The 26,673-nt window shown below is 43.7% G+C and overlaps 1 protein-coding gene across 7 annotated transcripts in view; it reads right to left on the minus strand.

Moving 5' to 3' along the window:
• Positions 1–5,114: 5,114 nt before the first annotated feature.
• TCF3 (transcription factor 3) overlaps positions 5,115–26,673 on the minus strand; it is a 162,461-nt gene continuing 140,902 nt past the window's right edge. For all 7 annotated transcript variants that reach the window (XM_077475859.1, XM_077475857.1, XM_077475861.1 and 4 more), the window contains one exon: positions 5,115–10,931. The gene's annotated coding sequence lies outside the window, so the exon portion shown is untranslated. The remainder of the gene's footprint in view (positions 10,932–26,673) is intronic.

A 26,673-nucleotide genomic window follows, 5' to 3' on the forward strand; every position in this document is an offset into this window, starting at 1 on the left:
TGACAAAAGTCTGGACAGAGAACAACCTATAGCGCCTTACACCAAACTGGCATCAGAGCAGGCCTGACAATCCATCAGGTAAAACAAACATGTGAACAGAAGACAAAGTGGGCCTTGAAAATCTGAGAAACAGATGCCTGTTTCTGTAAAATCCATAAAACATTAATGAATCTGGTAGGGCAGGCATGTCCAAAGTCCGGCCCGCGGGCCAATCACGGCCCGCCTGGCTATCAGGGCTGTCAGATGAGCGATCCCCTGCCGAACTGTACATCGGCACTGTGAAGCTCCTCAGCCCCAAAAGTGAAAGTGAAGTGCAGAGGAGTGTGCTGTGCTCTCTGCTTCCCCCTACAGTGCCGTACCTGGCTGAATGAGGAAGCTGGAAAGGTACTGTACTAGGCTACAAGCCAAATTAGTTTTAAAAGTGCTTTATGCATGTGTGTGGCCATGTGTCTGTATGTATGCATGTGTGTGTATGTGTTACTTTTAATCCAAACCCCCCCCCCCCCCCCCCCCCATTCCTGTACCATCAGAACTGCTTTTGTAAGGCTTGTGTGTGATAGCAGCCAGGACTGCTGCTCCTCTGCAAAGCAATTCATGCACAGATCGCTTTTCAGAGGCATTTGAAAGGCGGTAAAGAGGCATTATGTTGCCTCCTCACCACCTGTTTTAAGCCCGTAAATGCAGCATCACTATACCGCAACTGTGCAATCTACACAGTTGCGGGGTAGTTGCAGTGCAGGCCCATTCACCTTGGGTATGCCTCCAGCTGCAGCCATATCATGTGTACACCCCCAGCAGCTAAAGGGGGAGAAGTTGGGGGTGGTAAAAACAGCTTAACCATGTAGTTTTACTGCCCCTCCAACCTGACATGTGAACAAGCCCTTGGTTCACATCTGTGTGGCTGCGTGTAGGGAAGCTCATTCATTCCAATGGGCTTCCCTATCCCACAAAAATGCAGGGAAAGAAGTCCCCAATCTTTTTTTTTTTTTTTTTTATTGAACTGCACCAAAAGCACCCCACGTTTTCCAATGTGTGGGGTACCATTAAGAATTAATGGTACCCCTAAAGAGCAGAGGCAAGAGAATTCTTGCTGGGCAGTGTATTAGTGCTTGAACGAACACGCAGAGAGAATTTTAATGGTTCAATGGTCGGCCCTCGAGCATGTTCACTTCATCAAATCTGGCCCTTTGGAAAAAAATAAAAAAATAAAAAAAAAGTTTGGACACCCATGTGGTAGGGTATGTATTAAACACAGAAGGAAGAATCTCTATCATTTAGATTAGGGATCCTCAAACTACGGCCCTCCAGCTGTTGCAAAACTACACATCCCATGAGGCATTGTAAAGCTCTGACATTCACAGACATGACTAGACATGATGGGAATTGTAGTTCCTGAACAACTGGAGGGCTGTAGTTTGAAGACCCATGATTTAGATCATAGGCTTAAATGACGACTTGTCAAATCCACCTAGTAATGGAGCCCCCTGCAGGATCATTTGGGAAGGACAATGAAGGCATCTAATTGCTGAAGAGAGGCTGTAGCCAAGGGGCAGTCTCTCACAGCGTGTAGGTCAAGACAGTGTAGAGAAATTTCCTTGGGATGGTTTCAGCAGGACCTAAGAATGGAGGGCAACATTTAGGCTGAGGTGGAAGGAGGAAACCACCTTAGAGGATCTAGGCCTCATGACAACCTTTTCCTTTTGTAACACTGGGAATGGCCCTTTACAGTATAAGGCTGCCCTGCCCCCATGGAAGCGATAGAAACGAAAAAGGCAAACAAGGTCATACAAAGGTTCGGAGCGGGGACTGTGAAAGGCCAAACAATTCAGGTTAAGGTCCCATAAAGTCTCAGGATGTACAGGGATAGGACTTTAGGAAACACCACACACAAATGCCTCAACTAAAGAATGGGCTGCCAATGGTCTCTGAAACCGAACAGCCAAGGCAGAGATGAGATGTGCTCCTTGGTGGTACTCAAGGACAGATACCGATCCAGACTAGAGTAGAGGAAGGACAGTGTGAAAATATATAAACAAAATATATGTGCTCACACTGATGGTGTGTCCGGAAAATATATATAAGACGCAGCTGCTATACACAAAGTGCTGATCACTTGGGAAACATATGAATATAGCACTCGCAAACACAGTAGGTGAAAATACCATAATTGATGAACAAAAGTCCAGATAAAGCGACTAAAAAAGGTGCATGCTGGGATTTTGTACACCTGAATATTTCTGAAGCACCTTATATTTCCTCCACTTCGGATTGGAGCATCTTTATTTGGACTTTTGTTTATTATTGTATTTTCACCTACTGTGTTTGTGAGCGCTATATTTATATTCATATGGAGACAGGACATGTCCCACAGAGTATTTGCTGGTCTTGCTTTCCAGGTGCACCGAAAGTCAATTTGCAAAGTCTATCTAGACCAGTCATTCTCAACCAGGGTTTCTCCAGGAGGTTGCTAGGGGTTCCTTGAGCTGTGGCTGATTGAATTACTATTTGATAGTGGCTGCATAGTCCCGGGGTCGACACCACTTGGTAGACCCATTTGCATGAAGCCAAGGACCTTTTAGCTGGCTGTCTGGGTTTGCATTCTGACCACCACTTTAAGGGTTGCATTTGTGCTACTAACCATCAATGTAAGGATCGTTTTTTTTTCACGGACCATAAATAATTTTATCTTTTGGAAGGGTTCCCCTGAGATCTGAACATGATTGCAAGCGTTCCTCCGGGGTAAAAAGGTTGAGAAAGGCTGATCTAGACTTTAATAGTGTAGGGATGATTGAATCAAACAGGGCCTGTCCATTTGGGCCTAGGCTTAAAAAGCCATGCTGCTGAAGCATACAATCTACCAGCAGGATAAAAGGACCAGCCTTTGGGACAGAAGGTCCAGACAATCTGGAAGGGTCTACAGGGAGTCTACTAGGAGCTCAAGCATGCCCTTATGCCAGTGGTCACCAAACACTGGCCTGGGGGCCGGATGCAGCCATTTGCTCGTCTTTATCTAGCCCTGGGGGCACTACCTCCCATTGACACCAATGATAGGGTACTGTTCCTCTCACAGACACCAGTGACGGGGCACTAGTACTTCTACTGACACCAATGATTGGGCGCAGTTACTGACATCAGGGCATTTTCTACTTCCACTGACCACAGTCCAGCCACTCTAAAGTCTGAAGACTTGTAAACTGGCCCTTTGTTTAGAAAGTTTGGAGACGCCTGCCTTGTACCATTGACTTCCTGGGCTACTTAAATGCAATGAGAACCACTTAAATGTGCTCCTACTCAATCCTGCTAAGCAGGCAAGGGAGAAGCTGGGAAGGTGTAGATCAGGTGGAATTGATCCAATGGAGTTACCAAAGTTCCTGTTGCCAAAGCCTGAAGGTCCTTGAATCTGGCGACAAACCTGGTCGGTTTGTGGTTGAATCTTGACACCAAAAGATTCATGTTCGTCATACAGCCACCTGAGGCAAAAGATATGGAAACCTCACACCTGGGATATGGATAGGGCCAGAATGTGCAGTCCAGTCTATGATTGGATTAAGTCAGTTCCAGTTGGATCAGCAGTTTCTGGTGCCTCAATGTAGACCACATACGTTGCATTGTCCGAATGGATCCTTTTCATTGGATTTCACACTGAGGGGTCCAGCATAGAAAGGGCAACTGGATCCCAGGTTCCAGGATGCTGCTGGGCAGAACAGTTTCCTGTGATGACAAAGTCGACTGCATTGAGAGCCTTTAGGACTACCCCTCCCAAAATAGTCTGGTATTTGTTGTGGAAACATTACACACCTTGGGGGATTGGGGAAAGGCCCCGACTCCAGTGCCAGGTTGGAAATCCACCACACCAGAGAGAGTCTGGCCTCACCAAACGTATGGGACAGTACTGCCCAAGGACAAAGTTGGTTTGTTCCATGCGGTCAGAACATTTAGTTGCAAAGGACTACAGTGAAACAGTGTACTACCTTCAAGGAGGCTACCATCAGACGCAAGATCCTCATGCGGCACAGAAGGGCTAGGGTACGAGAGAAGAGAACAGAAAGATCATGGACAGACCTGTATGCAATGTCAAGCCAAGGTACTCCAATTAGCAAGTCTGTTCCAACTACTTCCAAAGGTTGGAGGTTTCAACTGAATTTCTGCTGGACATTGGCCAACACGGATGGAGAGAACTGATCTTTGAGCAGGGGATCATTCAGGTATCCCACAACCCTGAGAACAAAGCAGAGCAAGGACAAAGGCAAGTGCCTAAGGAGAAACCCCAGGAGGCCATGGACAAGTTTGCCAATGGGAAGTATGACAAATTGGTAATCCTCAGTGCCTACAGCAAAAAGGAGAGCAACCATAACCAACCTGCCAGATTTATTGCGGAACTTCTGTACCATCTGGAACAATTTGGTTGTTAAAAGGTATGTTCTTGGTCTACCTTCTCCATCAGGTAGTCTATTAGCACCAGAAACAAAGTCAGAGACTGACTTGTGTTTGATATTAGCCAAAAATAATAAATAATTGGATAGAGTGGGGTATGATACCTTGTCAGGTTTTTACTGCTATCCAGTGCTCCGTTGGGAGACTTGGCATTACTTGCTGCTGACTTTTTACCAAACCGGAAGCAAGAACATTTTTCCAATAGCAACAGACAGGGGAAAGGCTAGAACTTGCAAAACCAATGTTACCTGGACAGGAAGTGGAGGTAAATCTTTTCAACAGAGCCCCAAAAAATTGTGAAACCCGCCCAGCAAGAGTTTTATTCCTTCCCTACTCCATCCAAAACTAGAAAAAAAGTTTTGAACATATACACTTTAATCCTCCAGCATCTACCATAAATCTGAAATATCTGCTATGCTACACTGGTCCTTGATATCAGCTGTTTTTTTGTTTTTAAATGTGCAACGTATGGTTTAAACTTCTTTTGGGGTCTAGATTTTAAAAAAGTGAAAATGTGATAACAGGAAACATTACTCATGATAAACAAATATTTTACCTTAAAGTCTCCGGAACTAGTCACCATGAACAATTTAACCTTTTTTGTAAGTAGGCTCCTGTATATTTTTTAATGTGAAAGATTACAAATTAACATGTTCCTTATTAGAAATAGAAGCAATGTCTACATGTCAGAAAAGTGTAAAACTTTATTACAAACTTTATTTTATTTTTTTTACTCTTTCATCAGTATACAACATCTGAAAGACTCAGGTTCAAGAAGTTATATAGTTATAAAAGCTTACATGTATTGCTACAACACAGTTATATACAGGACAGTCCGCAAAAAAAAAAAAAAAAAAAAATCTATTAAAAAGGTTGGGATTATGGTTTTCGATAATCTTATAAATTCCAAATATTCCAGCCAGCTGAGTTTGACACTTGTATAAAATTATATTTAGCAAAAAAAAAAAAATAAAAAAAAAAAAAAAAACACATTAAGAAATTTGTGAGGCAATCCAACACAGGCCCATATTAGGCTCACATTTCTTGTGTATTGGAAATGCTCCTTTGATTTCTGGATGGTTTTTCTTTTTTTCCTTTTAGAGTTATACTTTTTTTTTTCACATTTCTCGATTGACTGATATGGAATGGTGAGATATTCAAAAATTATCTGAATTATAGTCTTTAATGCAATTTCCTTCATAAGAAAATCCCATTGTTCCATCTATACCGGGACTGCAACATCCCTTTCCTAAAACCAATGACTACATGGGTAGGGACAACATAACTGGAAGTTACCAGCAATGGAGCCATTTTATAGCTTGCTTTAAAGCAAGGATGAAATGTTTACTGATCCTGATGAAATCCCTGCTCCATATCTTTTGCCAGTCATGTACCCCAAAAGCCTAGGCATTTGATAATGTTGTCAGCTTAAAGGAAATCTGACATGGAAGTTGCTGTCACAGACCCTTTAGCTCAACTGGTATTGATGAGGTTTGTAGATTAAGACAGCAATGCTGGCCCTTACTTTTCATGGTTTGTTTACTTTAAAGCATAGCCTTTATGAGAGAAATATTGGAGGGTGTCAGTCATTGTTGACCTAATTTTAAAAATGCTCTTCAGCTAGATGTATCTGGATTCAGAACTTTTTAAGTCACAGGCCTGAAATATGTATGCTGTGAACGAATGTCAGAAAAGTATCAGAAGTCCTCATCACTACGTACTTGTACTAGATCAGTGACTTAAAAGCATTGAAGCCAGTGCTTCAGCATGGGAGACAAGCAACTAAATCTCATTGGATGAGGTCAGAAATGGCCTGCATAATTCTCTGACAGGTTTCACTTTAAAGCAGAAAGTCAGTGTTTAAGATCGGCTGTAGATCATATAAGAGGTCTAGGCTTTTGGGCAGACAACCAGCACGAAGTGGCAGCTATGTCTAGGATTTCTGGTTATTGAATTCTGTTACTCTTTAGACACACCTACAAGAACGTTAAAGCTTTAGAATTACAGTTAAAGCGCAACTTCAGGAATTACCTGCATTTTATAATACATTTACATTGGTCCAGCTTGGCACAATGTAGGCATGCATATATCTCATACGTGATGGGCAGATAGGGAAGCTGGAAATCACTGTACTACTGCAACAGCTGAATTCTTCAGGATCCTGCCCAGGTTCTATTCAAGGGGCTGACCCGTTCGCACACTGACCCATAAAGGGTAACTTGATCAGCACCACCGTAATTAGTAAAACTTGTATTTTCCTCCAATGAATGCAAGGTGTTCTCTAAATGAACAAGGTGTAGATCGTTAAGCCACCACCCCCTTCTCTGCATCTTGTCCAATCAGAGAATGCCTTGTGTTCATTAACCCCTTTCCCGCCTCCCAGCCCTTTAAAAAGGAAAAGTACAGCCAAAGCTCATTTGGCTACACTTCTCCTATGGATCACAGGTGTGCAGATCATTCTGCACTCCTGTGACCCGTTCTCAGCAGACAGCAGGCTGAAGCCCACCGTTGGCTGATGTCGTTGAGCCAGTCCAGCTCAGGATAGATAAGGACCATATGGTCGGGATCTGCCCACATGCCTGGACCAGCATTCGGCTCAGCCTGAGTTGGCCAGAGCAGAGAGCGGTAACTGGAGTCACCAGCTCTCTGCTCAGGGAGCTCTGAGAACTGAGCAATCGGCGGTGTTTGATCGCTCAGTTCTGTGTTAGAGCTGGTAGGGGACACATGCTGTATCCACCTAGGTAAGTATGAGTCAAAATAAAAATAAATCCCATACTTCAGGGGTTATACAAGCCGAGAGACGGAGGCAGGCATTTGGGCCATGTGACTGCTTTGATTTGCTGTCAGTGTGGTCACATGATCTGGCACATGCTGGCTACTGTGCTGGGACTGCGCTCTCGGCACGGTAAGTAGCTTTACCAGGGTCCCATTATATGTGCATTAGGGCCCACTGAATGGCTGCATGTGTGCGGTCAGCGCCTAGGGGGTTAAAAAATAAAGTTCTTTAAATGGCAGCATTGTGTGTGATCAGTGTGCAGTGGGGCAGCCACTCTCGCAGGACCTGGAGGATCCTGTAGCAGCATAAGTATGCAATACCAATAATTCCTGTAATTTAGCTTAACATTTTAGCCTACTCCAAAGCATGTTCTGTTTAAATATTCAGCAATGCTGCTCAAATGTCTCTATACCCCCATATGTGTAAATTAATTTACAGTAAACAAACACATTTCTGTCTAAATATATATATATTTATAAACACTTATGAACGGTTGAGGGCCAGTGTGCACCAAAACGCAGTGCAGGAAATCCATGTTCCGTCCATGTTTCCTACACTACATTCAAAATTCACTGCACTTGCGATCCGCAGCGGGTGTCAGTGTTAACATCTTAAACGCAGTGCGTTTGCTCACCAAAGACCGAATGGTACGGTAGTACTATGCAATTCGGTTGCTGTGCGTTTTGTAAAGTAGTGCACGCACTACTTTTAGTGCGGTCTGGCGCAAAAATCACACCACCCAGATCGCATATGAATTGCACAGAAGCTCAATGCAGTCCTGTGCTTATGGTGTGAACTGGCCATCAAAGCAATTTTCCAGAGATGCCATATGCACTCCTTCCTCCAAAACCTATCTACAAAATATAAAAGGGATTTCAATGCAGTGCTACATTTTCTACAATTCTGGGTAAGAGAACGCCAAGAAAGGATTCCTAAACTGAAGACAACCTTCAGGTTGCATATAATATTCCCTTTGTAAAGCACATCATGCAACCTAATGATCTCTAGTATGGCTTTCATTTAAATGGCATACAACATGGTTTAATGTGTAAGTACCCCAGATGCAAGGTGAGCATGGATAATTCTGGGCCCATGAGGCTGGATGGAATTTAGGCAACCAACCTATCCTTCACCTATGGGTAGTTAAGAAGGGGCCTCTTCAAAGTAAGTTTATGCTTGAGGAGCCTACCATTCACACCAAGGGTTTTTAGAAGCCTCCTTCCAGCTTGGAAACCCGTGGAGGCTGCCAATATATGCAAACTTCAACATTACAGTGGCATGTTGCACAAACTGGGATGTTTATCAGATAAAACTATATAAAGTTACAAACAATGTAGTGGTCTACAATAAGCAGAACAGATCATAGGAAAAATCTGTGAAAGATCCAACTCATGAAATGATCTTACAAACTTCATTTTCACAACCCCCTTTCTTCAGTATGTAACAATTCACTTGCAAAAAAAGAAAAACAGAATGAAAAAGGAACACCAGAAGTATTTCAAATGAGCCATAAACTTAGCAGGTTCTGCACACTGAGGAAAAATGTTTTCCTAAACATTGCACAGCTAAAGTTTCTGGTCACCAATGTTTACTAGTGAACCTATACTTCATGTGTAATTTTACCTAAGAACAGACATCACAAGATTCCTGTTATTTCCTTAATTAGTTAGGAAAGCTTTTACTTTGCCCCGCTGTCTGATTGAATTTTTCTCGTTACTGCAACCCAACTTTCCCTTATTTCATGTCTAAACTCCATCAAATGCCGACATCTTCAGTGCTAGGCCTACACAGCTCCAATTCCTGCTCATTTGGCTGAAATTCAAGCCGTAGGTGAACCTGGCTTGACAAAGGTCAGGTTAAAAATTTTTTACCGAGAATGGTGGAAAACCATCAGCTCAACATTGACTATCCTATCAGATGCAGTCATTGAGTATTCAGGCAGCCATGGGTGCTGGACTATCTGAATTCAATAGTTGGCAGGGAGATTCCTACATTCACGCTGTTAAAAGATAAATGGGTGAATCCTTTGATTTCTATGGTTCAGCCAGGTGGGAAAATCTACATGTGTATAGCTAGTCTTACACAACACCAAGGCAATTGTATTAGACAGCAGAATGGCAAATAGAGCTATATCACAGTCATCTTATTGTGGCTGCTATTGGGCAGGGATTATGCCATTAAATGTTTAAACTGAAGTAAAGGTTCATGTTAATGCATACAAAGAAGGGGAGCGCAGGCTCTTTGTGTTGTATGGAAAATTGGCTGGGAGAGGGGTGAACCAGTGTCACTAGTCCCGCCATGAATTAAGACAAAAATGCAACATATGGATGTGGAAAACACTGGAGGCTGGAATTTTGCAAGCACCAAAAATCTCTCCGAAGACTGTAATTCCACCTTCATAAACCTTAACTACTGATCAACTTTGCAATATGTATTCATTATCTCCCCTCCCCCCATTATTCTTCTACAGGGTCTGGGAAGTTCAAACCATACCATCAAGAATGTTAACTTTTTTTTATCAAGTTGGGATATATAGACTTATGGGTGGATTTACTAAAGACAAATAGACTTAACTTTACAAGTGAGGTTGCACTAATTTTCCTCTGAACTTAGTGAATGTGGTGCAAAAAATAAAACAAAAAAAGCATTTTTGCTTGCACATAATTTGAAAATGGAAATCAGCAGAGCTTTATCACATTCGATAAGCTCTGGGGAGAATGAGTGCAACTACAGTGTCTAGTTGACTTTAGGAATTCTAGCCCAATGTAAGGATGAATCTATTAACATGCTCTGGCAGAAAGAGTCCAATGGCATCAAGCACTATGTAAACATTGTCAGTAGACCACAATGCATATTCCAAAAGCTTTTACAGACCTCACAAATTAGGTAATAAATGCCATTGACCAAGTTCAGTAAATTGATAACTTCCGGCTGATCGAAACACTGAAGAATTATAGGAACAGAAGATTAGAAATATATGTACAACGTCAAAGACATTACTAAAGGGTTCTTAAAAAGCCAAATTGCTTTTAAAAGGTTTCAGATCAGTCCCAAACTTAGGCTGGGCAGCAATTACATTACAGGGAAGTTACAGACAAGGATAAATGCAAGAGGGTTGTGGTTCTTTTTGTAGAAACGTTTTGTTCTCAATTTTATTAAAAAAGAAAAAAAAAACCTAAAAAAAATACTTTGTTCTAAGTTTAAAAAAAAAAAAAAAAAAAAAAAAAAGTCTTCATGAACATGAATGCACTACTTTTTCTTTATGTATACATTTCAGTTTCCCACGCACAGCAGGATAAGAAGTCACTTTTTTAGTATAGGCACATGAAAAAGAAACATTTCACCCCCCAGAGCGGAACGATTAGTCAGCTTCTGGGCGACATTCTACAATTTCCACCAATATTAAATAAGTTCATGTGTTTCTCTTTTTGTTAAGGCAAGTTGCTCTTGACTTCTCTTCTTGTTCCTTAAGCAGCAATCCAAAGATGAGATGTCAATCTGATTAATTTTTCTTTATATTTTCTTTTGTCCTGCACTGGAAATGTTGTATGTCCGCTTCTCAGAAAATTGTAATCAAGGCCACAAAAACATCCATGTTTTTAAAATTTGTCCAAACAATAAAAATGTAAAACACATCTTGAATTTATAATTATATATAAAAAAAATTAAAAAAAAAAACAAAAAAAAAAAAACTGATCAATTTCCACAAAGTACAATGAACCTGTTGAGAAAAAAAAAATTTAACAGTTACTCTGAAAAATGCATACAACACAAAATGTATACAACATTGCAGCTATAAGTAAATAAAAATACTTGCATATCCATAACCTTGTAACAGGACTTCAAAGCCAAAGTCCAGCCAAATCATTTTATTTAATAATAAACAAAGTGGGGAGAGGTAGCAGCCTTTTGGTGAGGTGCGAGAAGGCGGTAAAAATGTAATCTACCACCCTCTTCCTTTCCTGAATGAAAATTGTGAGTGATCTGTACCAATCACTCACTGTGTCCATTCATTGCCGAAGTGTAGTAAACTGTTTACTATGCTTCAGTTTGTGAACAAACAGTAAACCTCAGAGCGCTTCTCATTCATTCAACTGTCCAGTGTAGCCTCAGCTAGGGACTACTGAATATGTTTCACTGTACCAAATGAGAGTCTGCTTAGACCCCTGATATTTCACCAAAGGCTCCCAACAGGGCAATTAACTACTTCCCACCCGGCGTATGTATGTATGTATGTATGTATGTATGTATGTATGTATGTATGTATGTATGTATGTATGTATGTATGTATGTATGTATGTGTATATATATATATATATATATATATATATATATATATATATATATATATATATATATATATATATATATATATATATATATATCTCCAGTTGGGAGCTCTCTACTTTTGACTGGACGTTCCTGAACGTTCAGAAGTAGGGGGATCATTCCCCACGCAGCGGCACCATCCCAATGCGCTCATGTCACCCGGACACGGCACATCTTGGATCGGCAGGAGGGCTCTGTGATTGGCCCTCCTGATCACACGACGGCCGTGTCCAATCACTGCTGTCATGTGATGTAAACAGCCGGTTGCTAGGCAATCGGCTCTCCTCACACGGAAGTCGCTGAGGAGAGGAGAGCAGATCGCTGCAGCCGGCTGGCGATCAGCGAGTATGAGCTGTTTTTTACAGCTTTTTACTGACTGATCACAAACCTTGTGAAAACACACATCACAACACAGTGTAAACACAATGTCCCCACACATGTGCCCAAATAATAAAAACACGTCCCCCACATACGTCCCACTAAAATCACATGTCCCAATGATTATCTGCACAGATATGTACATGATTATTTGCGTACATATGTCCGTGATCACACAAACCAATTATTATACTTTTTTTTTACCAAAGACATGTAGCAGAATACATTTTGGCTTAAATTTATGACAAAATTAGATTTTATTGATTTCTTTTAAAATGGAAAGACGAAAATATTGTTTTTTTCCAAATTTCCGCAGTTTTTTTGCTTATATCGCAAAAAATAAAAAAACTGAATTGTGAATACCACCAAAATAAAGCTCTATTTGTGCAAACAAAATGATAAAAATTTCATTTGGGTACATTGTAGCATGACCGCACAATTGTCATTGAAATTGCGAGAGCGCTGAAAGCTGAAAATTGGGTTGGGAAGGAAGGGGGCAAAAGTGCCCTGTATTGTAGTGGTTAAATAAAAGTAAAAAAAAAAATAAAAAAAAAAAGGAAAGATTCTAAAAAATGATTGAATCATTCAAATGCGCTTTTGCTGTCTGAAGAGCTGTCAGCATTTAGATTGTGTTTCAGAAAGAATTTGATAGGCCTCCTCACAGGCTCCTTTAACCTCGTACTACCGCAACCATGTGCTTTGCATGCAGTTGTGAGGTGAATGCAGAGCAGCACTATTCACTTGAATAGGTCCTGTTCAATGGGGGTAGAATTTCTGCTATGACTGCGAAGATGTGGCATTTTAGCAAAAATAGCATTTGATTCATTTTTCGGAGAGCTGGACCCTGTCAGGTAGGCTGTGCAGTGCCTTGTGATTTCTAACAGCAGCCCTGCAGGTAGAAGTATGTTTTGCATTTTCTAACCAAGCTGAGTGTGATTGTAGCCGTATCCGTACTGCTTGGACCTTGAAGGGGACATACCCCCGAAAGCTTGTCCTGAAAAATTGTATGTTAGTGCAAATAAAAAAAGTATCACGGACAGTACTCAATTTAACCAAGCTGAGTTACTTCTGCAAAGAAGTTCGAAGAACTGGCTGTGCTGTCCTGAAAAGATGCCTGAATCACAAAATTGGGTACAGCGATTTTGGAACATTTCAGTGACAACACAGTCTACACATACATGTAGTTTTTCTATGCATTTAGCTGCTTGCATGGAGCATTTTACACTATTGACCACTGGGAACTTAAACACCCTTAATAACCAGACCAATTTTCAGCTTTTGGTGCTCACATTTTGAATGACAATTACTCGTCATGCAACACTTTACCCATTTGAAATTTTTGTCCTTCTTTCACACAAATAGAGCTTTCTTTTGGTGGTATTTAATCACCGTTGATTTTTTTTTATTTTTTTGCGCTTTAAAAGAAAAAAAAAAAAAGACCAAAAAATTCTGTAAGAAAGTAAATTTTTCTTAGTTTGTTATAAAATTTTGCAAATCAGCAATTTTTCTTCATATATTTTGGCCAAAATTTATACCACTACATATCTTTGGTAAAAAATAACCCAAATTAGTGTATATTATTTGGTCTTTGTGAAAGTTAGAGTCCACAAGCTATGGTGCCAATATCTGAAAATTGATCACACCTGAAGTACTGACATTTGAGACCCTAACAAGCCAGGAAAGTACAAATACCCTCGCAAATTATCCCTTTTTGGAAAGTAGACATTCCAAGGTATTTAGTAAGAGGCATGGTGAGTTTTTTAAAGTATTTTTTCCCACAATTCTTTGCAAAATGAAGACTTGATTTTCTTTGTTTTCACAAAATTGTTATATTAGAAGGTTATTTCTCACACACAGCATACGCATAGCGCAAATTACACCCCAAAACACATTCTACTACTGCTCCCGAGTATGGCAATACCAAGTGTGAGACTTTTACACAGCGTGGCCACATACATAGACCCAACATGCAGGGAGCGCCATCAGGCTCTCTTGGAGCATAAATTACACATATAATTTCTTGACTACCTCTTACACTTTTGAAGGCCCTGGAGAACCAGGACAATGGAAACACCCCAAAAATTACCCCATTTTGGAAAGAAAACAACCCAATATATAATCTGAGGCATATAGAGTCTTTTTTTCACGTCATTTTTTTTCTACAAGTTTTTGAAAAATATGTAAAGAAAAATGAAAAACGCATTTATTTTTACACAAAGTTGTCCATTTACACTATATTTCTAACACATAACATGTACATACCAAAAATTACACCCCGAAAGAGATTCTCCTACTCCTGAGTATGGCGATACCACATGTGTGAGACTTTGCCACAGCGTGGCCACATACAGAGGACCAACATGCAGGGAGCACCATCAGGTGCTCTAGGGACATAAGTTTCAAATCTAATTTGACTTCCTATTACACTTTTGTGAGGCACTGTACTGGAATGGATGAGCATGGATGGATGGATGGCTGGCTGAGCATGACTTGGCACGATTGAGCATGAAGAGTATGGATGGGTGAGCATGGATGGATGGCTGGCTGGCTGAGTATGCAGAGTATGGATGGGTGAACATGGATGGATGGGCGGCCAAGCGAGCATGGATGGATGGGCGGCCAAGCGAGCATGGATGGATGGGCGTGCAGCGGATGGATGGATGGATGGACTGAGCAGCGCTGTGGGCACTACACATGTAGGCCACAGTGCTGCTGCCACCGATTTCTCCCCTCTCACATTGGACGGAGAGGGGAGGGAGGAACTGGAAATCACGCCAGTTTGTTTACATGTGATCGCTCCGTCATTTGATGGATGGATGGATACGGCATCACGTTCACCGTGATTCCGGACCCGGCGGTCATGGAAGCTCTCGGGTGCGCACGAGAGCGTACCATGACGAGTTAAGCAACTGCCCTGTAGCCGTCATTCGTCTATGGGCCGGTTGCTAAGTGGTTAAATATGGAAAGGCCTTGATTATACCACTACCAAGTGCACCCTTTTTAAAATAATCAACTACGTTTAAAAGGAGAACTGAGGGACTGCTCTCCTTGCACTTGGGATTCTACATGTTGCATTGCTTAAGAGACAACTTAAAGAGGAAGTAAACCCTAATGGGTTTACTTCCTCTTTCATTCCCTGCAAAGGCAAAGCATAATGGACTACTATGCATCGCATAGTAGCCCATTATGTGCCACTTACCTGACACAGGAGCCAGCGAAGTCGCCACTGTCCCCTGTAGTCCGCCGCATCCATCTTGCTGGTGGCGTCTCGCAGCTCCGCCGCTGTCATTCGGCGAAGTCGCGATGACGTCACTCCCGCGCATGCGCACGGGAGTCGACACACGCGGCAGCTCCATTTTTGGAAATGCCGCGCTCAGTGCGCGCCGCTGTCTACGGCGCATGCGCCGTAGACAGCGGTGCCCGTTTTCGGGGAAATCTCTCCTAAACCATATAGGTTTAGGAGATATTGCTTGGACCTACAGGTAAGCCTTAATCTAGGCTTACCTGTAGGTCAAAGTGGTTTGTAAGGGTTTACAACCACTTTAATATAGAACACCAGGTAAAAACCTTGGGTACTTGGGACCCTTACTTTTTAATATCTTTAAAAATGATATTGGGTCTGGGATCAAAAGTAACATTTCCGTGTTTGCAGATGACACCAAGCTATGCAGTGGAATAACGTCCTTACACGATGTCTCCAATTTACAAGCTGACCTCCAATGCTGTCTACTTGGGCGACTATGTGGCAGATGAGGTTTAACCACTTGCCGCCCGCCCTATTACAAATAGACGGCGGCAAAGTGGTTTCATAATCCTAACCGGACGTCATATGACGTGATCAGGATTATGAGCCGCTGCGCGCCCCCGGGGGCGCGCATCGCGGCGATCGTTGTTGCGGGGTGTCAGTCTGACACCCGGCAACTACGATCTCGGTAGAGTCTCCGACGGAGACTCTTTACCACGTGATCAGCCGTGTCCAATCACGGCTGATCACAGTGTAAATGGGAAGAGCCGGTGATCGGCTTTTCCTCACTCGCGTCTGTCAAACGCGAGTAGAGGAGAGCCGATCGGCTGCTCCTCTGACAGGGGGGTCTGTGCTGATCGATTATCAGCACAGCCCCCCCGAGGATGCCCACACTGGACCACCAGGGACGCCACCAGACCACCAGGGATGCCTAGCAGAGGTAATCCTCCCTAGACCACCAGGGATGCCAGTCAGGCACAATGGATGCCAATCAGTGCCCATAATGGATGGCAATCAGTGCCCACAATGGGCATCACTGATTGGCATGCATTATTGTTTGGCACTGATTGGCATCCATTAGTACAGTATAACACCTGTGTTGCTAATGAGTGCCCACCTGTGCTGCTAATGAGTGCCCACCTGTGCCGCTAATGAGTGCCCACCTGTGCCACCTATCAGTGCCCACCTGTGCCGCCTAACAGTGCCCACCCATGCCCATTTGTGCCGCCTACCCATGCCCATTTGTGCCGCCCATCCATGCCAATTTGTGCCACCTATCAGTGTCCATCCGTGTCGCCCATCCGTGCCGCCTATCAGTGCCGCCTATCAGTGTCCATCAATGCCACCTCATCAGTGCCACTTCATTGGTGCCCATCAGTGCCGCCTTATCAGTGCCCATCAGTGTAGCCCCATCAGTGCCCATCCGTGAAGGAGAAAACGTACTTATTTACAAAGTTTTGAAACTGAAACAAAAAAAAACTTTTTTTTCAAAATTTTCGGTATTTTTTTATTTGTAGTACAAAAAATAAAAACCGCAGAGGTGATCAAATACCACCAAAAGAAAGCTCTATTTGTGGGAAAAAAATGATAAAAATTTCATTTGGGTACAGTGTAGCATGACCGCGCAATTGTCATTCAAAGTGCGACAGCGCTGAAAGCTCAAAATTGGTCTGGGCAGGAAGGTGTTTAAGTGCCCTGTATTGAAGTGGTTAATGTTGAGAAATGTAAAGTTATGCACTTGGGGGCTAAGAATATGCATGCATCATACATGCTAGGGGGGAGTACAACTGGGGGAATCCATAGTGGAGAAGGATCTGGGGGTTTTGGTAGATCATAAGCTCAATAATAGCATGCAATGCCAAGCTGCGGTTTCCAAAGCGAGCAAAGTCCTTTCCAGTATTAAGAGAGGTATGTACTCCAGAGAGAGATATCATTTTGCCCCTGTTCAAATCATTAGTAAGACCTCATCTGGAATATGCAGTTCAGTTTTGGGCACCAGTTCTCAAAAAGGATATCGGTGAACTGGAGAAAGTGCAGAGAAGGGCAACCAAACTGATAAGAGGCATGGAGGAACTCTGCTATGAGGAAAGATTAGAGGAATTGAAGTTATTCACTCTTGATAAGAGGAGATTAAGGGGGGATATGATCAACATGTACAAATATATAAGGGGTCCATATAGGGAACTCGGTGTCGAGTTATTCACTTTACAGTCAACAAAGAGGACAAGGGGGCACTCTTTACGTCTAGAGGAAAAGAGATTTCATCTCCAAATACGGAAAGGTTTCTTTACAGTAAGAGCTGTGAAAATGTGGAATAGACTCCCTGCAGAGGTGGTTATGGCCAGCTCAGTGGATTGCTTTAAGAAAGGCCTGGATTATTTCCTAAGTGTACATAATATAGCTGGGTACTAACATTTATAGGTAAAGTTGATCCGGGGAAAATCCGATTGCCTCTCGGGGGATCAGGAAGGAATTTTTTTCCCCTGCTTTAGCAAATTGGATCATGCTCTGCTGGGGTTTTTTGCCTTCCTCTGGATCAACTGTGGGTATATGGGCTGGTATGATATTTATTTTATATATATATATTTTTTTGTGGTTAAACTGGATGGACTTGTGTCTTTTTTCAACCTGACTAACTATGTAACTCCTAAACCGGCTGCTGAGAGCAGGGTGGGTTCAAATAGCCGGATCACTGTAGGCAGCAACAAGGACTAACCAAGTGGAACTGCATGTTTCTTGCAAATAGGAGCAGGCGTGCTGAAAAATAATAAAGTAGCATTGGGAGCATGCATGCAATACTCCAGCTAGTGATATGGCATTCATGCTCAGCACTTTTTTTAATATATATTTTTTTTTATAAAGGCTGTTGAAAACTAGTGATGGCGCACGATTTCACTCCCACATGACAGTCCTGATTTCTGCACAAATCTCAATGCAAAACACAGCCCGAAATCGCAAAAAGCAGTACAGAAACTACTTTTTGAAATTGATGCAGCGCCACAAATGCAGCATTGCGCCGATTAGGACGGTGCCATTGCCGACAATTGCCGCTGATTTGACATGTCAAATCGTACCAATGTGAACCAGGGCTCAAGGTAGGCTTTGACAAAGTGTTAAGACCTCGTACACATGATCGGATTTTCCACAAAGCACCAGACTTTTGTCCAAAGGGCGTGTGCCAGGAACTTGTCTTGCATACAAACGGTACACAATTGTCAGTCAACATGAACATAGTGACGTACTACTTGGAATTTCAGCTCTTGAGCACCACACTTTGGGCATCTTCTGCTAATGTTGTGTTTGGTGAGCATTGATTCCGAGCATGCAGGTTTGTACTTTGGACTTGTGTACTGATCTTCTGGGGCTCAATACCTGCTGCCAACTTGGCAGCCCAGTTCCCTGGATGAAAGGGCCACCAACTTCAAAATCCTTCTAGCTGAGGTGACCTCCATCAGGAAGGCTAGCTTGCATGACAGCTAATGGAATTTCCTTAATGGGTTGAAATGGTTGCTTTTGTAACATAGACAGCACCAAGTTCAGGTCCCAAGGATACATACAGTGCCTTGCGAAAGTATTCGGCCCCCTTGAACTTTTCAACCTTTTGCCACATTTCAGGCTTCAAACAAAGATATAACATTTTTATTTTTTGTGAAGAATAACGAACAAGTGGGACACAATTGTGAAGTGGAACAAAATCTATTGGATTTTTGAAACTTTTTTAACTAATAAAAAAAGAAAAAAGTGGGGCGTGCAAAATTATTCGGCCCCCTTGCGTTAATACTTTGTAGAGCCACCTTTTGCTGCGATTACAGCTGCAAGTCGCTTGGGGTATGTCTCTATCAGTTTTGCACATCGAGAGACTGAAATTCTTGCCCATTCTTCCTTGCAAAACAGCTCGAGCTCAGTGAGGTTGGATGGAGAGCGTTTGTGAACAGCAGTTTTCAGCTCTTTCCACAGATTCTCGATTGGATTCAGGTCTGGACTTTGACTTGGCCATTCTAACACCTGGATACGTTTATTTGTGAACCATTCCTTTGTAGATTTTGCTGTATGTTTGGGATCATTGTCTTGTTGGAAGATAAATCTCCGTCCCAGTTTCAGGTCTTTTGCAGACTCCAACAGGTTTTCATCCAGAATGGTCCTGTATTTGGCTGCATCCACCTTCCCCTCAATTTTAACCATCTTCCCTGTCCCTGCTGAAGAAAAGCAGGCCCAAACCATGATGCTGCCACCACCACGTTTGACAGTGGGGATGGTGTGTTAAGGGTGATGAGCTGTGTTGCTTTTACGCCAAACATATTGTTTTGCATTGTGGGCAAAAAGTTCGATTTTGGTTTCATCTGACCAGAGCACCTTCTCCCACATGTTTGGTGAGTCTCCCAGGTGGCTTGTGGCAAACTTTAGAGGAGACTTTTTATGGATATCTTTGAGAAATGGCTTTCTTCTTGCCACTCTTCCATAAAGGCCAGATTTGTGCAGTGTACGACTGATTGTTGTCCTATGGACAGACTCTCCCACCTCAGCTGTAGTTCTCTGCAGTTCATCCAGAGTGATCATGGGCCTCTTGGCTGCATCTCTGATCAATCTTCTCCTTGTCTGAGCTGAAAGTTTAGAGGGACGGCCAGATCTTGGTAGATTTGCAGTGGTCCGATACTCCTTCCATTTCAAAATGATCGCTTGCACAGTGCTCCTTGGGATGTTTAAAGCTTGGGAAATCTTTTTGTATCCAAATCCAGCTTTAAACTTCTCCACAACAGTATTACGGACCTGCCTGGTGTGTTCCTTGGTCTCCATGATGCTCTCTGCGCTTTCAACAGAACCCTGAGACTATCACAGAGCAGGTGCATTTATACAGAGACTTGATTACACACAGGTGGATTCTATTTATCACCATCAGTCATTTAGGACAACATTGGATCATTCAGAGATCCTCGCTGAACTTCTGGAGTGAGTTTGCTGCACTGAAAGTAAAGGGGCCGAATAATTTTGCACGCGCCACTTTTCAGTTTTTTTATTTGCTTAAAAAGTTTAAATTATCCAATAGATTTCGTTCCACTTCACAATTGTGTCCCACTTGTTGGTGATTCTTCACAAAAAAATTAAAATTTTATATCTTTATGTTTGAAGCCTGAAATGTGGCAAAAGGTTGAAAAGTTCAAGGGGGCCGAATACTTTCGCAAGGCACTGTAGGTGACCTAATGGTGGGAAGCAAGGGAGTTGCCCCTTAAAGGTTTGGATCAGTGAATGGGAGGCTAAAGACTTTTGGAAGAATACTGATAGGGCCGAAAAACTTGACCTCCGATTTCACTCTGCCAATTCGATTTCCACGTCTGACTGTAGAAAATAGAGAATTCTCCCAATCACATTTCCGAGGATGTCATTTTCTGGCTTCACACTAAGCAATATAAAAGTCTTCCAGACCTTATGATAAATCTTCCCAGTGATAGCTTTTCTAGCATTCACTAGAGTAGACACCACTGGTCCTGAGATGCCACAGTCCTTTAACTTTAATAGCCATGCCATCAAATTCAGAGACTGTATATTGGAGTGGAATATAGGACCTTGAGACAGTAGATCGGGGTGAAGAGGAAGCATCCATGGCCCGTCTATTGTAAGTCTCACAATTTCCGGGAACCAGGGCCTTCTGGGCCAGGCTGGTGCCACCAGAATGACTGGAACCCCCTCTCTCCGCATCCTGTGCAACAAATGTGGAAAGAGAGGGATCAGAGGGAAAGCATAAACCAGGGAGTACTGGCTCCATGGCTTCAGGGCATCTGCTCAAATTGCCAGAGGATCTCTTGTTCAAGACACAAACTGCTGTAGCTTGTTGTTGAACCTGGATGCCAGTAGGTCGACCTCTGGCCACCCAACTATTGGAACATTTCCTGGAACACCTCTGTGTGTAGGGACCATTCCTCCGGCAGATTTGCTGGCGGCTGAGATAATCTGCCTTCCAGTTCTCTACTCCCGTGATATGGACTGCTGACATAATTGGCACATGTCCCTCTGCCCAGGCTAGTATGTAGTTCACCGCCTTCACAGCTGAATGACTCCTGGTACCACCTTGGTCGTTTATATAGACCACTGCCGTGTCATTGTCGGACTGAACCCTGATGGGGCAGTCCTGAAGCTCTACCGTCCAGGACCATAGGGCCAGAAGTACTGCCGGTAATTCTAGGACACTGATGGGCAGGGTCTGCTCTGTCCCTGACCATTTTCCCTGAGCTCCCCTGAGCTGTGAGCCTGTCTAGGTTCGCTCCCCAGCCTGAGACTCGTATCTGTAGTCAGTACTCTCCAAGTTGCCAGGATTTTCCCTTTCGCAGGTTCTGATCCTGCAACCACCAGTTTACGCTTAAGCATGCCTGAGATAAACGCATTGGATAATCCAGGGCTTTTCTTCCTCTGTTCCAAGCCAACAATAGGTCTTGTAGTAAAGGCCTGGAATGGAACTGGGCATAGGGCACCGCCTCAAAGGAGGATGATACCATGCTCCCTAGAAGATTCACACAGAGCTGAATAGAGGGTTGTCTGGTGCCTTTTATCTGGCACACCTGATCCTTTAGGGCACAGATCCTTACAGGTAGCAAGAATACTCTTGCTTGGACCGTGTTTAGAATCAGACCTAAATATCTTAAAAATGTTGAGCTGGTCTCAAGGCAGACTTTTCGGTATTTATGATCCAGCCTAAGCTTTTCAAATACCTCACTGTGCATATTATGCTCTGTTTTAGAGCCTGTACTGAGTAACCTCTGAGCAGGAGGTCATCCAGACCCCGAACACCAGGATCCCTTGAGCCCTTAAGCGACCCAGTACTGGTGCTAAGACCTTTGTGAAGACCCGGGGAGCTGTAGCAAGCCCGAAGGGTAGAGCCACAAACTGAAAATGACGTACCTTTACTGCCAAACGTAGGAACCTCTGATGAGGCTGAAAGATAGGTACAAGTGTAGATACACGTCCTTTATATCGATGGAGGGTAAAAAGTCTCCCTTCTGGAGTGATGTTACTACTGAGCGGACAGACCCCATCCAAAAGCACTGTATCAAAAAATACTTGTTCAGGGATCTTGGGTCCAAAATGGGCTCGTGTCCCAGTTTGGTTTCTGAACCATAAAAAGGTTTCAGTGAAACCCTGTGCCCCTTTCGGAAACCTCTACAATCACTCCTTGATGCACTAGATTATATAGTGCCTGAAGCAATAGGTATCTTTTTGGCAGATCCGAGGGAACGCTGAGGGGGCACCCCTTGTAACCTTGAGATATAATTGAGATGACCCACTCGTCCCGACTTTTTGTTTTTCAAATGCCTGCAAAGTGCAGCAGCCTTCCCCCCCACCCGATGGAGTGGGGCCATCACCCCCAAAAGGAGGGCTTGGTGCTGGTCTTAGAAGAACTATGGACCCAGGGCCTTTTCTGGCCCTGACCTTGCCCCTGGCCCTAGCGCCCTGTTGGCAGTGGAACCACACTGACGGAGACATTTGAGGAAGCAGTCCCTGGGTTTTTAAACAAGGGATTTTGGTACTTTTCCTCACAGGAATTAAGAGACCTCTTCTCTCTGGAAACCACTTCAATACCAGGCACTTTCGCTCCTTCCAGCCCAGGATAATTTTGAGCTTTCAGTGCTGTAGCACTTTGAATGATGATTGCGCGGCCATACAACACTGTACCTAAACTACATTTTTTATAATTTTCTTCACACAAATAGAGCTTTCTTTTGGTGGCATTTGATCAACTCTGCGGTTTATCCTTCACTGACGGGCACTGATATGCATGCAGCACTGACTTGGCACGGATTTGCACTTTATTGGGCACTGGCAGGGAGTTATGATGGGGCACCGATTGGCAGCTTATGGGTACATTTGATGGGGGTTGTGCTGATAATCAGTGTGCCGATTGTTAGCACAGACCCCCCTCTGACAGGAAGACCCACCGATCGGCTCTCCCCGTCAGCGAGAACCGAGGAATGCCATTTACCGGCACTTCCTGGTTCTCGCAATGATCAGCTGTGATAGGTCACAGCTGATCACGTGGTAAGAAGCCTCTGTCAAAGGCTTCTTATTACGATTGGAGATGTGGCGTGTCAGACTGACACTGCGGGCGTGTGCCAGCATGTTTTCCTGCTGGACGTCATACAACACCCAGTCAGGATAACAGAACCACTTCCCGGCCATCATTCTGTTATAGGCCAGGCGGGAAGTGGTTAAAGCATCGGCAGTGCTCGTGGAATATCGGTCTTACTTTCAGGCAGATCATTATCCTGGTTGGCCTATCAGGCCGTTTGGCCTGATCCTTTATGGACTGGCAAATACCAATTGCTGAATAGCTGAACTGGCTAAGGAAAAGGAAGCTTTAACCACTTTCAGACCGGACCATTTTGCTGGTAAATGACCAGAGGTCTTTTTACAATTTGGCACTGCGCTGCTTTAACTGGTAATTGCGCGGTCATGCAATGTTGTACCCAAACAAAATCTGCGTCCTTTTCTTCCCACAAATAGAGCTTTCTTTTGATGGTATTTGATTGCCTCTGCGATTTTTATTTTTTGCGATATAAATGGAAAAAGACCGCAAATTTTGAAAAAAAAATGATATTTTCTACTTTTTGTTATTAGAAAAATCCAATAAACTCAATTTTAGTCATACATTTAGGCCAAAATGTATTCAGCCACATGTCTTTGGTAAAAAAAAAAGTCAATAACTGTATATTTATTGGATTGCGCAAAAGTTGTCACATCTACAAACTAAGGTACGTTTTCTGGAATTTACGCAGCTTTTAGTTTACGACTGCCTATCTCATTTCTTGAGGTGCTAAAATGGCAGGGCAGTACAAAACCCCCCCAAATGACCCCATTTTGGAAAGTAGACCCCCTAAGGAAATTGATAAGTGGCATGTTGAGCCCATTGAATATTTTATTTTTTTGCCTCAAGCGATTGAATAATGACAAAAAAAATGTTTTTTTTTTTTTTTTTTTTTTTTTACACAAAGTTGTCACTAAATGATATATTGCTCACACATGCCATGGGCATATGTGAAATGACACCCCAAAATAAATTCTGCTGCTTCTCCTGAGTACGGGGATACCACATGTGTGGGATTTTTTGGGAGCCTAGCCGCGTACGGGGCCCCGAAAGCCAAGAACCGCCTTCAGGTTTTCTAAGGGCGTAAATATTTGACTTCACTCCTCACTACCTATTACAGTTTTGAAGGCCATAAAATGCCAAGATGGCACAAAACCCCCACAAATGACCCCATTTTAGAAAGTAGACACCCCAAGCTATTTGCTGAGAGGCATGTTGAGTCCATGGAATATTTTATATTTTGCCACAAGTTGCGGGAAAATTACAAACTTTTTTTATTTATTTTTTTCACAAAGTTGTCACTAAATGATATATTGCTCACGCATGCCATGGGCATATGTGAAATGACACCCCAAAATAAATTCTGCTGCTTCTCCTGAGTACGGGGATACCACATATGTGGGACTTTTTGGGAGCCTAGCCGCGTACGGGGCCCCGAAAACCAAGCACCGCCTTCAGGCTTTCTAAGGGCGTTACAGTTTTGAAGGCCATAAAAAGCCAAGATGGCACAAACGCCCCCCAAATGACCCCATTTTGGAAAGTAGACACCCCTAAATTTAGGGGTACACTAGTGAGACTAGGTAATAAATGGCGGGTGCCCTGAAACTATAAAAAAAATAACTAACCAACCAGCGTCACCTGTAACAGTTATATGGTGATCACTGGTGAAAGGGTTAACTAGGGGGCAATCAGGGGGCTTTATGCGGTAGTATATGGGGGTCCCTGGCGCTATAAAAAGTTGCGGCGAACCTAAATACCTACCTGCCTAACTAGCGTCACCTGTGACACTAATACAGCGATCAGAAAAATGATCGCTTATTAGGCTGGGTTCACACTGGAGCGATGCGGGAACGCCACGAATCCGCGGCGGGTTCCCGCATCGCATGCCTTCCGGCGGCAGTTCACACTGCCCTATACGAACTGCTGGGAGTGTCAGTGAAATGTTAATGACACCCCCAGATCAGTTCGCATATCGCAGTGCGATCTGCAAACTCGGATCGCATGGTGTGAACACCCATGCGATCCGATTCTGCTGCGGACCAAAAAAAGGGTCCCGTGCGAATTTGCGGCGGGTGCGGCGCGAATTCAGCCATACTATCTGTATGGCTGAACTCGAATCGCACAGAGATCGGATGTGATTTGCACTGCAGTGCGGTGCGAATCACATTCGTTCTCATAAACCGCTGCAATGTGAACCCAGCCTTAGTGACACTGGCGACGGGGGGTGATCACGGGGTTAAACCTTTATTGGGGGGGTTAGGGGGGCACATTAGAACTAAAGGGGGCTAACCCTAACTGCCCTAACAGTTATTACAGTCACAAATGACACCAATGCAAAAAAAAAAAAAAAAAAAAATGCAATTGGTGTCACTGTGACTGGGGGGGGGGGGGGGCAGGGGTAATTGGGGGGGTGATCGGGGGGTAAAGGGGGGGTGTGAGTGTGCCTGGCATGTTCTACTGTACGTGTGGTGTGTTGGTGCAACTCACCGATCCTCGAAAAATACCGACACGGAGGAGAGATTACATCACTTCCTCTCCTGTGTTTACATTACAGGAGAGGAAGTGATGTCACGGAGCATTTCTATTCGTCGGGAGCGATCGCGAGGGGGTGGCTATGAATGAATGGCCGCCCCCTCATCCCGGATCGCTCCCGAACGAATACCGACCGCCGCAGGCACGGGGGGGGGGGCCCGATCGGGCACCCCACCCGCGGGAAGGCAGGGACTTATATATACGCCCATATGCCTGCCCGTGCCATTCTGCCGACGTATATCGTCGTGCGGCGGTCGGCAAGTGGTTAATAATTCCAATTTCTTGTCAACAAGGTCTTTCAAGTCCTGTGCGTCATCTACCGGACAAGTTAAGTTCTTGTTTAAAGGAAGAGACTGCTGCATCTACGGCTGGCATGATCCATGAGACCTGAAAAGGTCTCAGATCCCAAAGACCACCAGGGGGGCTCCGTCAACTCTGTAAGAGGCAACTTAAAGGCAGAATGAACCATTTTGGTCAGAGTCAGGATCAAAAAACATCTGTGATTGAGAGGCAGACATCGAGTTTATATCTTCTTGTCCAGATTGCTCAGAAGCAGACTCCTCTGCCTGGTACTCCGAATCCTGAGCTTTAAGCTCTTCCCCATCCTCAACCCATTCCTGCTCCAGACGAGGAGACTCAGGGGAGGGGAGGGGGGGGGGATCTGTCATACTTTCTGCCACTCTGCAGGATGGAGGCAATCATGTCAGCAATCCTGTGCTCTAACCCAGCTAGGGCTGAGGACAGTTCATCCTTAGTGATAAAGGGTGAAGCCGCAGCAGCGTTGACTGTACCAGATAGGCGCAACGGCTCAGATTGCCCGGGAGACGCTGGTCTTTCAGGGGATACAACACTAGTAATACGATGATGTAGGTGTGCCCTTCCCTGTGGTATTAGTCCTGCTCCTCTTTT

Source organism: Lithobates pipiens, unplaced genomic scaffold (assembly GCF_037356315.1).
Source record: "Lithobates pipiens isolate NorthernLeopardFrog02 unplaced genomic scaffold, aLitPip1_a1.2 Scaffold_13, whole genome shotgun sequence".
Lineage (NCBI taxonomy): Eukaryota > Metazoa > Chordata > Amphibia > Anura > Ranidae > Lithobates > Lithobates pipiens.